Here is a 15173-nt window from a genome sequence, read left to right as displayed (position 1 = left end):
GTCCACTTCTCCTCCCACCTTCAATCTTTCCCAGCATCAGGGCCTTTTCAAATGAGTCAGTTCTTCACATGAGGTGGCCAAAGTATTGGAGTTTCAGCTTCAACATCAGTCCTTCCAATGAATATTCAGGACTGATTTCCTTTAGGATGGACTGGTTGGATCTCCTTGCAGTCCAAGGGACTCTCAAGAGTCTTCTCCAACACCACAGTTCAAAACCATCAATTCTTCAGCGCTCAACTTTCTTTACAGTCCAACTGTCACATCCATACATGACTACTGGAAAAACTATAGCCTTGACTAGACAGACCTTTGTTGGCAAAGTAATGCCTCTGCTTTTTAATATGCTGTCTAGGTTGGTTATAACTTTTCTTCCAAGGAGTAAGTGTCTTTTAATTTCATGGCTGCGGTCACCATCTGCAGTGATTTTGGAGCCCCCCAAAATAAAGTCTGCCACTGTTTCCACTGTTTCCCCATCTATTTACCATGAAGTGATGGGACCAGATGCCATGATCTTAGTTTTCTGAACGTTGAACTTTAAGCCAACTTTTTCACTCTCCTCTTTCACTTTCATCAAGAGGCTCTTTAGTTCTTCTTCACTTTCTGCCATAAGGGTGGTGTCATCTTTATATCTGAGATTATTGATATTTCTCCCAACAATCTTGATTCCAGCTTGTGCTTCATCCAGCCCAGTGTTTCTCATGATGTACTCTGCATATAAGTTAAATAAGCAGAGTGAATATACAGCCTTGACGTACTCCTTTTCCTATTTGGAACCAGTGCGTTGTTCCATGTCCAGTTCTAACTGTTGCTTTCTGACCTGCATACAGATTTCTCAGGAGGCAGGTCAGGTGGTCTGGTATTCCCATCTCTTGAAGAATTTTCCACAGTTTGCTGTGATCCACACAGTCAAAGGCTTTGGCATAGTCAATAAGGCAGAAGTAGATGTTTTTTCTGGAACTCACTTGCTTTTTCGATGATCCAGCGGATGTTGGCAATTTGATCTCTGCTTCCTCTGCCTTTTCTAAAAGCAGCTTGAGCATCTGGAAGTTCACGGTTCACATATTGTTGAAGCCTAGCTTGGAGAATTTTGAGCATTACTTTACTAGCATGTGAGACAAGAGCAATATGCAGTAGTTTGAACGTTTGTTTTGCATTGTCTTTCTTTGGGATTGGAATGAAAACTTACCTTTTCCAGTCCTGTGGCCACTGCTGAGTTTTCCAAATTTGCTGGCATATTGAGTGCAGCGCTTTCACAGCATCATGTAACTCAGCTGGAATCCCATCACCTCCACTAGCTTTGTTTCCTAACGCCCACTTGACTTTACATTCCAGGATGTCTGTCTCTAGGTGAGTGATCACACCATCGTGATTATCTCGGTCGTGAAGATCTCTTATCCTTAGGAGGCTAAGAGAATATAAACAGTCGTGCACCAACAAATTACATAACTTAGGTGAAATGGTCTAATTCCTAGAAACACAAATTGTTAGGTCAAAACTGCCCTAACAAGAAACAAAATATGAGCAGACTTGCCAGTACAGAGACTGAAACAATAATTAAACCTCCAACACAGAAAAATTCTGGGGGCACATGACTTGAAGGATGAATCCTACCATGTGAAGTATTACACCAAACTTCCTCCCATTTTTGTAAACATTGACAAGGAGGGAATACTTACTGTTTCTTAGAGGCAGCTCCCTACGTTGCCAGCCTTTTCTCCCTCTAGGTTTGGCAGTCTGTGTCCTCTCCCTGGGGCTTTCAAAGCAGTGCTAGTGGAAAGAACCTGCCTGCTGAAGCAGGAGACAAGAGATGAGAGTTCAATCCCTAGGTCAGGAAGATCCCCTGGCAGAGGGCATGGCAACCCACTGCAGTATTCTTGCTGAATCCAATAGACAGAGGAGCCTGGTAGGCTACAATCCATAGTATCAAGCAGAGTTGGACACTACTGCAGTGACTTAGCGCGCACAGCACGCACACATGTCCTCTCCTCGCAGCAAGGGGCTGCCAGGCCACCTCGTTCCTCTTAGCTCCACTCACCGCAGCCCCAGCCTCACTGCCATTCCAAGCTTGGGTGGCCGTTGAGAGTGTCCTTACCTACCACAGGTTAAATGAGAGAAGGCAGGGATGGTAGGGAAATGGTTGGAGGGAGAAGTCTAGACAGTGTTAAGGAAGTGTTTCAACCGCCCAGGGACTGTTGAAGATTTTTTCTTTTTTTTTTCTTTTTTTACTGTTTACTTTTTGTGTTGGAAGTCATTGGCCTGATCCATTTGTTTAACTTGACACACAGAAGTGAGTTCTCTAAGGTCATGCACCTGTGGATCTGCTGTCCCAGTGAAGACAGAATTTTCCACCACTCCCTCCACCCCCTCAGCTATTGCTGATCTGGTCTCTTTCACCAGAGATTAATTCAGCCTGGACTTGAGCCTGATATAAGTGAATCATCCCTTGGTTAGCTGCCCCTTCCTTAAAGTTCATGTTTTTATTTCCATGTAAGTTGTTCCTGTTTCTTCATTCTTAGATATGACTAGCAGTGATGGACACTGCTCCCCCAATGAGACATCCAGCTCTTTCTGGTCAGGGCGCTCCTCTATTAAAACCTTCTCCATGGGGTGTTAGCCATCACCTAGTTGCAGGTGACTGTGACCCACTCAGAACCAGCTTGTGAAAGAAGGGTTCAAAACTGCCATCCTGAAAGGGCCACCAAGGACCTTGGGGTGAGACAGGCTGGGACCCTGGGCCCTTTGCTGCAATGCTGGTACCTGGACAAATGTTTCTTTGAGCAACAAATTACAAAGAAACTATATGGGACTAAAAACAACTGGGTGCATGTGCAGTGGGAGCAAATTATGGACAAAAAGATACAAAAAGCCGCAAAACCCAACCGCCACCTTTGAAGAGCTGGGAGGAAAAAGTGGTGTTGGGAGTGAAAGCAGGGCACTGCATATGCCCCCTGCACTCAACACCACTCAAGGGGTAGGCAAACCACCTAAGCCACCCCTCCAGCTCAACCCCTAGACATACCCCTACCCTCACTCCATGTAAGGACCCAACTCACCCCTCCAAACATTTCATCTCTGCATACTCCAGCATGCACCTTGGAAAAACAAAAACGTTCTCTTCTACCATTATCACACCTAAGAAAATGAACAGTAATTCCACAGCCTCACCTATTACATTCAAAGGTCCCATTTGTCCTAAAATGCAGCCCCCACTTTTTTGGTTACACTGGGTCTTTGTTGTGGCTTACACAACAAAGACACATGTACCCCAGTGTTCACTGCAGCACTATTTACAATAGCTAGAACATGAAAGCAACCTAAATGTCCATCAACAGATGAATGAATAAAGAAGCTGTGGTACATACATACAATGGAATACTACTCAGCCATAAGAAGGAACGCATTTGAATCTGTTCTAATGAGGTGGATGAAATTAGAGCCTATTAAACAGAGTGAAGTAAGTCAGAAAGAGAAATGTAAATATCATATACTGACACATATATACGGAATCTGAAGAGATGGCACTGATTAATTTATTTTCAGGGCAGCCAAGGAGAAAGAAACATAGAGAACAGACCTATGGGCACAGTGGGAGGAGAGGGGGGAGAAGAGATGTATAGAGAGAGCAACATAGAAATTCACAATACCATTTGTAAAATAGATAGCCAAGGGAATTTGCTGTGTGGCTCAGGGAACTCAAACAGGGGCTCTGCAACAGGCTGAAGGGTTGGATGGAGAGGGAGGCCCAGGAGGGAGGGGACATGGGTGTCCCCTATCTATGGCTGATTCTTGTTGATGGATGACAGAAAACCACAAAATTCTGTAAAGCAATTATCCTTCTATTTAAAAATTTTAAAAAAAGACCCCCCCCAAAAATGCACTCCCCCTTTTTTTTGGTTGCCCTGGGTCTTTGTTGTGGCTTACAGGCTTTCTCTAGTTACAGTGCATGGGGGCTTCTTTTTTTATGGAGCACAGGCTCTAGAGCACACAGGCTCAGCAGTTGCGGTGTGCAGGCTCTCTAGTTGAGGCACGTGGGCTTAGTTGCACCGTGGTGTGTGGGATCTTAGTTCCCCAATCAGGGATTGAACCTACATCCCCTGCATTGGAAGGCAGATTCTCAACCACTGGACCACCAGGGAAGTCCCCTAAAATGCATTTTATCACTTTTTTTTTTTTCTCAATCGGGGATCCAATCAAGGTTTACTTTTGCAACTAGTTATTGTATCTCTTTAGTCTCATTTAATCTAGAACAGTTCTTGGCCTTTTTTCCCCTTATATTGATTTTTTTTAAACAGTTCAGACAAGTCACATATTAGAATGTCCCACATTCACCTGGCTGTTCCCTCCTAGCACTGCTTAGTTTTCTCCTTTATCTCCCGTGTGTCCTGTCACCTATCAGGAAAGTCTAGAGCTTGATTAAACATTCTTGGGCAGAGGAGATCATACTTTTTATCTGTTCCTCCCCACAATACTGTGAACTCCGTGAGGGCAGGGACTGGACCAGATCTTTCCTGTGTCCTGATTTATTCCAACGCCCAGAACATTTGTCAAAGAGATTAAGGCAGGAAGGAATAGGATGGATGCAAAGCCACCTTTGAGAGGTGCTGTGGCCTGGCCCACACTCCGCAACAGCCGTCACACCTGCCATTGCTAAGCACCTCACAAGCACACTGCGCTCCTGTTGGCATCGTCTCCGTTTAGGTGCCCAGGGGGCATTTGCAGGTTTGATTGAGGAAGAGTTCTGCCCTCTGCTTTGATGCTTGGTGGCAGAGCAAGACCTAGACACGGTAACCTTGTCCTCCCCTGGAGAAGCAGCTTCCTTCCTGGCTCCCCTGAAGCTCCTTGTGGCCCCTTTAGGTGCTGAGACCCTGGCTGGCTTCAAGGGGCTGTCTCCTCCATCCTGCTCTTCCCTACTGCTGCTGGATGTGGGTGGGGGTCAGGACTGGACCAGGAGGTGGAGGAGGATGGAGCAAGCTCCACCAGATGGACTGGCTAACCGACCCTGCTGACATCAAAAGAGACCATGTGACCTTAGCTGGCTTTGTCTGGTGTTTCCAGCCTGTAGCCAAAATCCCTCCTGATTGCAACTGAGTGGGACCACAAAGCCTGAGGTCTCCGGAGGTTGGGGTCTGCTGTTTTTACCACCCTATCCACAGGAGCCCAAATATGAAGAGTCCAAAGTGGAGCTGCTGCCTACTCCCAATGGTGTCACTGTCTGCTTGACTTTCTTGCAACATGAGCAGGAAATGCTGCTTTTGTATAGTAAATACACACTCATGATAAAAAATAAAACACCAAGGCAACAGAAACCTTCATTCACTGCTGGTGGGAATGCAAAATGGCCTGTCCACTTTGGAAAACAGTTTGATGGTTTCTTATAAAACTCAACACGCTCTTACTACACAATCCAGCAGTCAGGCTCTTTGGTATTTATGCAAAGGAGTGGAAAACATGTTCACACAGAAACTTGTACACAGATGTTTATAGCAGCTTTATTCACAATTGCCAAAATCTGAAAGCCACCAAGATGTCTTTCAATAGATGAATGGATAAATAAACTGTGGAACAATCAGACAATGGAATATTATTCAGCACTAAAAAATGAGCCACCTGTTGTACACCTGCAACTTTTATAATATTGTGCATCAACTACACTTCAATAAAAAATTTTTAAAAAAGAAATAAGCAGTTGAGCTACATAGAGGAAACTTAAATGCACATTACTAAGCGAAAGAATCAACCTGAAAAGAATACATACCGTGTGATTTTAACTATATGACATTCTGGAAAAGACAAAACTATGGAGACAGTAAGAAGATCAGTGGTTGCCAGGAGTTGAGGGCTGGAAGATGAACAGGTGAAGCACAGAGGACTTTTAGGTCAGTGAAAATGTTCTGTGTAATCCTTAACAGTGGACACCTGTATTTATATGTTTGTTAAAACCCATAGAAGGGACTTCCCTGGTGGTCCAGTAGTTAAGACTCTGTACTTCCAAAGCAGAGAGAACAGATGGTTCCATCCTTGGTCAGGGAACAAAGATTCCAGAAGACATCAGGCATGGCCAAAAAAATCCCCAAATCCCATAGAATATACACCACCAAGAGAGAACCCTAATGTAAACTGTGGGTTTGGGTAAGTACAACGGGTCAACGTAGTTTCATCAACTGTAACATATGCACTACTCTGGTAAGGGATGTTGATAATGGGGGAAGCTGGCAGGCCAGGGGACGGGTGGGCAGGGACAGGGAATATACAGGAAATGTCTGTACTTTCCCCTCAATTTTGCTGTGAGTCTAAAACTGCTTTTAAAAATAGTTTCTTTTTAGAAAGTCTGTTAAAAAATTGACATCTTATGTATTATTTGTAAATTCAATTCTTAGTTATTATTACTGACTTAAAACCAAAGCAAAACAAGGACTTCCCTGATAGTCCAGTGCCTAAGACTCCAGTGCAGGGGGCCTGGGTCCAGTCCCTAGTCATAGAACCAGATTCCATAAGCCTGAAAGTAAGACCTGGAGCAGCCAAATAAGTAAATAAATAAATACCTTTAAATAAATCAAGTTTCTGCCTTATGACACAGGCCATCACTGGGCCTGATTCTATTGACTGTTGTCTTTCTGGATGATGGGTCACTTTATCTAGGTTGTTTTATTTTTCCTTCTTTTTTTGTGTCTATATTTAGTCAGAGATCTCCAGAGAAACAGAACCAACAGGAGGTATGTGTATTTGTTTGTTTATTATGAGGAATTAGCTCACATGATTATGGAGGCTGACAATCCCCAAGATCTGTGGGGTGAGTTCGCAAGCTAGACATCTAGGAGAGCCAACAGGGCAAGTTCCAGTCCAACGGCAGGAAAAAGTCAATGGCCCACTTCAAAGGCAGTCAGGCACGAGGGATTCCATACTGAATTCCAGACACAGTGTGTAAAGAATAGCAGTGGCTGAAGTAAAGGGTCAGGACACCCAGGAAATGGAGCATCCTTGCTTGTCAGCTGTTGGTTCAGCACATCTGGCCTGTGGGTGAGCTGTGTTGCGGCGTTAGATTCAGTTCCCCACAGACAGCAGGACGGGACCTTCCTTTGGTGGGATTGGCATCTGAGTCTGTGAGAGTCTCGTGCAGCAGGCTCTGTGCCCCTGCACCTTGGTGGGTGGTCTCACTCTGCCCTTTCACCTTCTCACTGCAGACGGCCACTTCCTGGCCATCGGTGTGGTCTGGGGACCCCTGTAGTGCTTCTCTTGATAGCCCTGCTGTCAGGACAGAGGGGTCCCACATGCCTGTCCTTCGGGAGGTCTTGGCTCTCCGGCCACATCCCCAGTGGCACGTGGTATCAGGCCTGGCATGGTTACTCTCAGGCTCCAGGAGCCCCACATGCTTGAGCCTCAGACTCAGGTCTCACTCACTGGTCCCCTCAGGGGCAGACAGTCACTGCTGGGTGCTTACTGCAAAGCTCCTGTAGTCGGAGGGCCTCTCAGGCCCCTCTTCCTCCCTCAGAGCCTCAGTAGTATTCTCCATCTCCTGCACCAGCCTCCACTCTTCCTCATGAGCACTTGGTGATGGCCTTGGAAAACAGTCAGGGGGTGTGTGTAAAGTCCCCTGTGCCCAGGGCTCCCCAGGCACCTGCTGGTTTGCCACCAAAGGCAGTGGCAGAGCTGGCTTCAGGAGCTGCCTATAACACCCATACCACCACCCACCCCCTGCTCTTGGCTTAATATTCTGCTGTCTCTGTCTTGGAACCCTTGACAATTTTTGAACAAGGGGCCTCACATTTCATTTTGCTCTGTGCTCTGTACATGATGGGTTTCCCTGGTGGCTCAGACGGTAAATAATCTGCTTGCAATGCAGGAGAACTGGGTTCGATCCTTGGGTCAGGAAGATCCCCTGGAGAAGGGAATGACAACCCACTCCAGTATTCTTGCCTGAAGAATCCCCACAGGCAGAGGAGCCTGGTGGGCTACAGTCCAAGGGTCGCAAAGAGTCGGACACAATTGAGCAACTAAAACAGCAACACAACCGTATGTGATGTAGCTGCTCCTGGGCAGTGGGTTGAATGGTCCTTGCCTCAGTTTCCTCTGCTGGTTCTGTCTTCACCTGCTGCAGTTCTGCCTTCAGCATCAGAGAAAGAGGCCAGGATGGTCATCACAGGGACTTGGCTGAAACCACCCCAGGAACTTGGAGAATTGGGCTCTGTGGGTAAAATGACCTTCCCTTTCTGGTAGGACTCAAATACACACCAAAACTGAGTGTGACTTATAACACAGCCAAAGATGAGATCAAGATAATGGCTACAACGTGGGCACTCAAAAAAAAAAAAAAAATCATGACACTATCAACAGAATGAAAAGGCAGCCTACAGAATGGGAGAACATATTTGTAAATTACATATATGGCAAGGCATTAATATCCAGAATATGTAAAGTCTTCCTAAAACTCAACAACAAAAAGCCAGACAACTCACTTAAAGAATAGATTAGGTTTAAACAGATATTTCTCTGTTCAAGGAAGACATACAAATGGCCAAAAGCACAAGAATAGATGTTCAACAGCACTTTTAGGGAAATGCGAGTCAAAACCACAACGAGGCACCGCCTCACACCCATTAGGACAGCTATTATAAAAACAAACAGAAAATAACATGTTGGTGAGGATGTGGAGAAATTGGAACTGTTGTGCATGGCTGGAATGAATGCAAAATGGTGCAGCCATGGAAATGGTGCAGTATGGAAGTTCCTCAAAAAATTAAAGCAGTATTATTGTCTGATTCAGCAATTCTACGTCATAGACTATGCACAAAAAGATTGAAAGAAAGGACTCACCAATGTTCACAGCAGCATTATCCATGATAGCCAAAAGATGGAAGCAATCTAAGTGTTCATGGATAGAAGGATGGATAAACAAAGGAATATCATTCAGCTACAAAAAGGAAGGAAATTCTGACACATGCTACAACCTGAATAGACCTTGAGGACATTATGCTAAGTGAAATAAGCCAGTCACGAAAGGACAAATACTGTATGACTCCACTTTTGTGAAGTTTCTAGAATAAGCAAATTCATAGAGGCAGAAAGCAGATAGATGGGTGCCAGGAGCTGGGAGTGGAGGATGAGGAGTTAGTGTTTAATGGGGACAGTTTCAGTTTGGGAAGATGAAAAAGTCCTGGAGACGGATGGTGGTGATAGCTGCACAGTAATAGGAATGCACTTTATGCCTATGAACTGTGCTCTTATTAGTTAGAGTGGTAAACTTTATGTTATATATATTTAACATGATTTTTTAAAATTTCAGGACGTGACATGACAGTGAGTAGCACAGGACCCACAGCTAGGTAGAATGGGCATCAACCCTGGCTCTCTCTCCCCAAGGAAGTTACTCAACTTCTCTGAGCTTGTCTCCTCTTGTGAAAAATAGCAAAAATAACGGTACTTACTTCAAAGGACTGCTGTGAGAATTAAATAATGATCTTAATAATGGCACCCGATACCTCCTGGAATCCTGACTTAACTATCCTAAGCCTTATTTATCCTTGTTTGGTTACTGTGCCCTTTTCTGTATTAGGGAAATGCCCCATCTTCTGAGTGGGGAATACAAGAGGACACCAGACACCACTTTTCCCAGCCTCCTGTGATCTGGGGTGATCAGGGAGATTGGAATGATCTGGGCTCCACTAAGCAGATGCAATCCCCACTCTGCCATCAGATCCAGCATTTCTGGTGGGGGGGGGGGGACGCGGCGCGGCGTGGTCCTCCCCAAAGCCAGCTGAGTGGGGTTTCTCCCTGTGCCCTATTATGCAGGTTTCCTAAGGACTGAGAACGCCCGCATGCCTCCCAGTCCATCACTTTTCTGCTGGGTGACAATAGTTGGTGCCCTGGATGCTGCCTGTTATCTCCCAAAGCATCCATTTTGCCTTCCTTCTTACTAACAGAAGCCGGGTGGCTCGGTTGGCAATGTGCCCAGATCAAAATATTCATCTTCCTGGATTCCTGCAGCCAAGGGTGAAAGCCACTGGGCGGGGCTCCTGGGAAAGCTTAGCCAACAGGATTGTGGTGGCGTAATTCTCGGGCCTTCTTCCCCTTTCCCTTTCTCCCTCTTCCTTAGTCTTCGCAGCAACCAGACTATCTTGAACATGAACTTGGGGGGATGCAGGAGGGGACGGGAGGTGGTGGCACCATCCGGAACTGTGAAGTGACCAGCCTGAGGACAGAAAATCAAAGGCCCTCAGGGCCCTTGACATGAAGATTGGAGTCCTGCAGCTTCTTTTTTATGTAAAAAGGCTACTCAGTGTTTATTTTGTTATACTTTTTGTTTGTTTGTTTTATATTTTATATTTGTTTTATTATATTTTCACAACTGATATTTAACTTATTAAACTATCATTTTAAAACCTAGTTCTTTATCTTGTACATCATATTAGTATCTTTATAAACATGGAAGATTTGAATTCTTTTACTACATCTTCCAACATTTAAACTGCATTTATAGGTGTAATACATTTGGTTTCCTTTTGAAGTACTTAATTGTCCAAATTAGCAAAGAAAAAAACCACCTTGAGCAATAGTTCTGATAGACTTTTAAATATGTTGAACCTAAAGTTCTCTTAAATGTTTAAACACAATATATAAACTTTATAGTATTTCCATTTCAAACCACAAGTCTAAATCACTTTTTAACTACAGAATTTTAAAAGCAGTTACTGGGTGGAAACAAGGAATTACTAAAAAAGGGCACAAGGTACTTGGGGTGAGGGACACGTTCTAAAATTAGATTGTGGGGATGTTTGCACTGCTCTGAATTTGCTAAAAAATTACTGAATTGTATGATTAAAACAAGTGAATTTCATGGTATGTAAACTACATCTCAATAAAGCTTACACACCATGAAATTCACCTGTTAAAAGCTATTAAAAAAGAAATGCAGGGACTTCGCTAGCAGTTTCTGAACCAGTTAAGACTCTGAGCTCCCAATGCAGGGGGCCTGAGTTTGATGCCTGGTTAGGGAACAAGATCCCACATGCCCTAACTAAAAATCCCGCATACCACAACTAAGACCTGGTGCAAATAAATTAAAAAAAAAAAAGAAGGAAATGCAAGGAATTCCCTGGCAGTCAAGTGGTTAGAGCTCTGAGCATTAACTGCGGAGGGCATGGGTTCGATTACTGGTCAGGAAACTAAGATCCCTGCATGCTGGGCAGTGCAGCAAGGGAAAAATAATTGCATACCTAAGTCAAAGAGAGAGAGAAACCTACTGCACATTTTAACAGCCGACTCGGGTCAATAATGGCCAGGCTGGCCTGGCTGCAGACAGAGTTCTTTTGGCCTGCCGCAGAGGCCCCCATCTTGGTCCTGCACAGAACAGTCTGCCTTCCTTTCAACGTGAATGAATCCTCAGCTACATAAACATCTTTTCTGTCCCCATCTGATCATCTCTGTATGTGATAGGCATTCTGAACTCCTGTATAGACTTCCCAGGCCCACATAACTCTCAGGGGTAGGAAAGTGGCCCTGCTGGAATTTTGATCATTCCATTCGGCTTTCCTGACTTCTAACCACGGCTCAGTAGGCCCATCTACTCAGAGCCCCTCTGGATTTCTATTATTGAGACTGGCTCCTGCCTGAGGTTTCTCCTGCTTGCTACTGAACACATTCTAAACAGCAGGGTGGGTACCTGGGGCTGTGGCATGATGGGGTCAAATGCCAGCGGTCATAAAGCAAATGAATCTCGAGTTTGTAAATGCGAGGTCCCTGGGGGCCTTGGCTAGGGCAGCTTCGGGTTAAGGGTGGGGGCCCAGGAGTCTGATGACACGTGTGGAGGGGGAAGTGATTGGACAGGTCACAGAAGCATAGACTACTCTCATGAGTGAATTAGGAGGGAAGAAGAGGGTGGCAAGGATGTGCTCTTCAGGGACTGGTGGGTGAGGAGGATCCAGGCAGCCAGAAGAGCTGTAGGAAGCTCTTTTCCTCTAAGGGGGAAAGGAAGAGCGGCCATGGGGCTAGACAGCCTGGATGGGGCTGGATAGATGTGGACAGGACCAAGGATGGAACCAGCAAGGAGTGAGGGTGCGGGCAGGTATCCTCCGCAGATGTGCGGACAGTACGGTGGGGCTGAAGTGAACATCTTCAGCACCTGAACGATGATGTTCAGTGAGAAGCTGCTTGTCAAGTGACTGGATGATTACTGATGCCGGAGTGGGATGCAGAGTCACCAGCTCTGGGCAGTGTGTGCAAATTAATTAACAACCCCACTGAGGAGTCACACTCCAGGGCCGCTTTTATTTTTGTTTTGGCAATGTGGCATATGAGAGCTTAGTTTGCCCACCAGGGATTGAACCCTTGCCTCCTGCCGTGGAAGACCTGAGGACCACCAGGGGAGTCCCCAGGGCCAGGTTTTGGTTGGCCCTTTCTTCATGGATTTATGCATTCATTCAATACATGTCTTCTGAGTTTTGAAGCTGCAGACCAGACCCAGTACCTCTGGGAGAGCTAAGGAAGATTTCCCACGGGGACCACAGGGTAAGATTTGGTGGCACAGGCCACAGGCAAAAGAGTACTGGAAAGGCAGGGTGGGGGTGGTAATAAGAAACTCAACGTGGCAGGAAAAATCCCAGCCAGGAGACTGAAAAGCAAGTTAAGACCAGACTGTGAAGGAGCTGCCTGGTCACTATGGGTGACCAAGAGGTTGCACAGCTTGGGAGTTACAAAACCACATGACTTGGCAAATGACCATTCCAGAAATACCAAGAAAAACCTGGGCCAAGTAACCAGTTCGGAGGCTGCTGCCAAAGGCCAAGCCAGAGTTGTTGCGGTGGGGAGGGAGAGCAGGCCTAGGGATGGGGAGGCCTGGGGAAGAGGGGGAGGTGGCAGAGCTCTGTCTGAGGGTTTATTCTTGAGGAGAGACCCAGTGGGCAGGGAGGAGGGACCTGGAGCTCTGGAGTTAGCGTGGGCCTGGAGCTTGGTTGAGAAGTTACCTGAGAATCTGAGCCATGAGAGTGAATAAGGTTGACCATAGCCAATGTGTAAGGAACAAAACAAGATCAAATGTATGACTATGACAGGACAAAAGTGTGGAACAGTTCAAGAGGAAAAGGTCAGCATTGGAGAAATGGAAGAGAAAAGTCCAGCACATCAAGGAAGCAGGAGGTGGTTCCTGATGGAGAGTCATATCAGGGAAGACGTGGCCTGGAGAAAGCCATGGGTGTGTGGGTTGTGATGTCATTGCGTGTCTCAGCAGAAGCCAAGTGGCAGAAGCAGAAGCGAGGCCCTGGGCAAGAAGCACATATGAGACAAGTTACCATCTTCTATCATCTACCATAAAAAAAAGTAGCCTGTTTTTATAATTTTGAATAACCTGACTTTCCCCCCTGTTACATTCTCTCCAGAGACATTTTTGAAGTAAGCACTTGTTTATAATATGCTCCATGGACAAAGTCACAGACTTCTGCTTGCCAGTTGGTGGTTGGTATAGCACACCTCCAGCTAACCAGATCAGGGCTCTGTTGAATTCAGTTGGATTTGCTTTTGGTCAGAATCATCCAAATAAGGCACTGGACAGCCTCACATTCCTGAGGTTCTATGCCTGCTGAAGTTTTACTCGGTAAGGAAGTCCTATTCAAGAGATAATGCTAATAAAGGATCCCCTGCAACACTGGCTCCCCCTTTAACAAACAGAACACGTGCACGTTATTTTCTTGAGTGTACACATGGTATACCTGTGTGAAGTGAGAGGATGATAGTAAAGAGAAGGCTTGACTTTGAATAGTAATGTGAGGGAAGCCAATAAGTGATGCTCTTATTATCCATTCATTTATTTCTTAGGAGGGGTTCCTAACTGCTTTAAGATAGAAAGGAGATAGGAAGTTGAAGGAGATAGAAGTTGAGGGAGTTTACCCCTGAGGGCCTTGGGTCATTTTTTCTGTATCAGATAAGGACAAGCAGCTTCCTCAGGGTCACAAAGCAAAAGGTGATGTGGAATAAGCAAAAAAAAAAAAACAAAAAAAAACAAACAACAAAACACGCAGTTTCCAGTTCTGGCTTTGTTAATACTCCTAAACTGGTTATTCTGAACAAGCTATTTAACATGGAAGATGCTCACTTTCCACTTTTCTATAAATGGGGGTTATGGGCTGGTTGTGAGAACAAAACCACACTCTGTAAATTCTGAGCACATGTAAGCTCACAATGCCATTATTAATAATGGCACGATGCCAGACACTGGATTTCATCAGTCATAAATTCTCACTTGCTTCTCAGATTCCTATCCTGGTTTTGCAGATGAAGAAACTGAGTTTCAGAAATATATTAAACAACACTCTGAATGTTGCAACTAAGTGTTGGAGGATATATAGATTTTCTTCTCAAGGTTTTCTGAACAAAAGACCAGGGTCATATAAGTGCATTTAGTACTAGTAATTAAAAAAAAGCATTATTAATATCTTTGACTAAGGGAATTCATTTTTAAGTTGTGGCTTTGTCTTTCACCCAGAACTCAATTCTGCCTCTGAAAGAGGGGGTGCGGGGTAGAGAATTTAAAAGATTTAAAAGGAAGGCAAAAGTGCGCAGTGTGTCTTTATAGGTAAGAGTCTGCCAGCCTCTTGCTTTAATGTCTTCCTCCTGGAGAAAATTCAAGTAGAGTGTGCAAGATATTTTCGGAAAGTAGGACATTTTGGAAGCATTTCATAACCTCTCAGACTAGAAGGGAGAGAGGGAAGCAGAGAGGGAGGCGACTGAGCCTCAACCTCATCTGCAGTGAGAAAATGGTGATGTTCCCAGAGAGGCGCGCTCCTGGGACCCCAAGCGACCTTGGCGGGCGGCGCGACCTTGAGGCCTGCGTTCGCCTCAGTTTCCCCCTCTGAGCAATGGGGAGACGTCCTGGTCGCCAGGCAGGGCAGGTGCACAGCCCTCCAGTTCCCACCGGCCCACCAGGGCGATCGCCACGTCCGATCCCCGCCCCCACAGCCATCGCTAGCGCGCGACCCCACGCCGCAGCGCAGAGACCGAGCCCGCGGGCGGGAACCTGCCCGCATCGCCCAGCACGCACGCGCGTCTCCAGTCCTGCCTCTCGGGCGCCATCTCTACTCATAGGCCAGCCATGCCGTCACTTCGACTGACCCCTGGTCGCGATTGGCCAGAGATGAGGCGCGCGACCGGCTGTAGGCGGGGCTTAAACTGGCTATAAAAGAGGAGGG

This window comes from Cervus elaphus, chromosome 18 (genome assembly GCF_910594005.1).
Source record: "Cervus elaphus chromosome 18, mCerEla1.1, whole genome shotgun sequence".
Classification (NCBI taxonomy): domain Eukaryota; kingdom Metazoa; phylum Chordata; class Mammalia; order Artiodactyla; family Cervidae; genus Cervus; species Cervus elaphus.
This window is presented reverse-complemented; position numbering follows the sequence as displayed.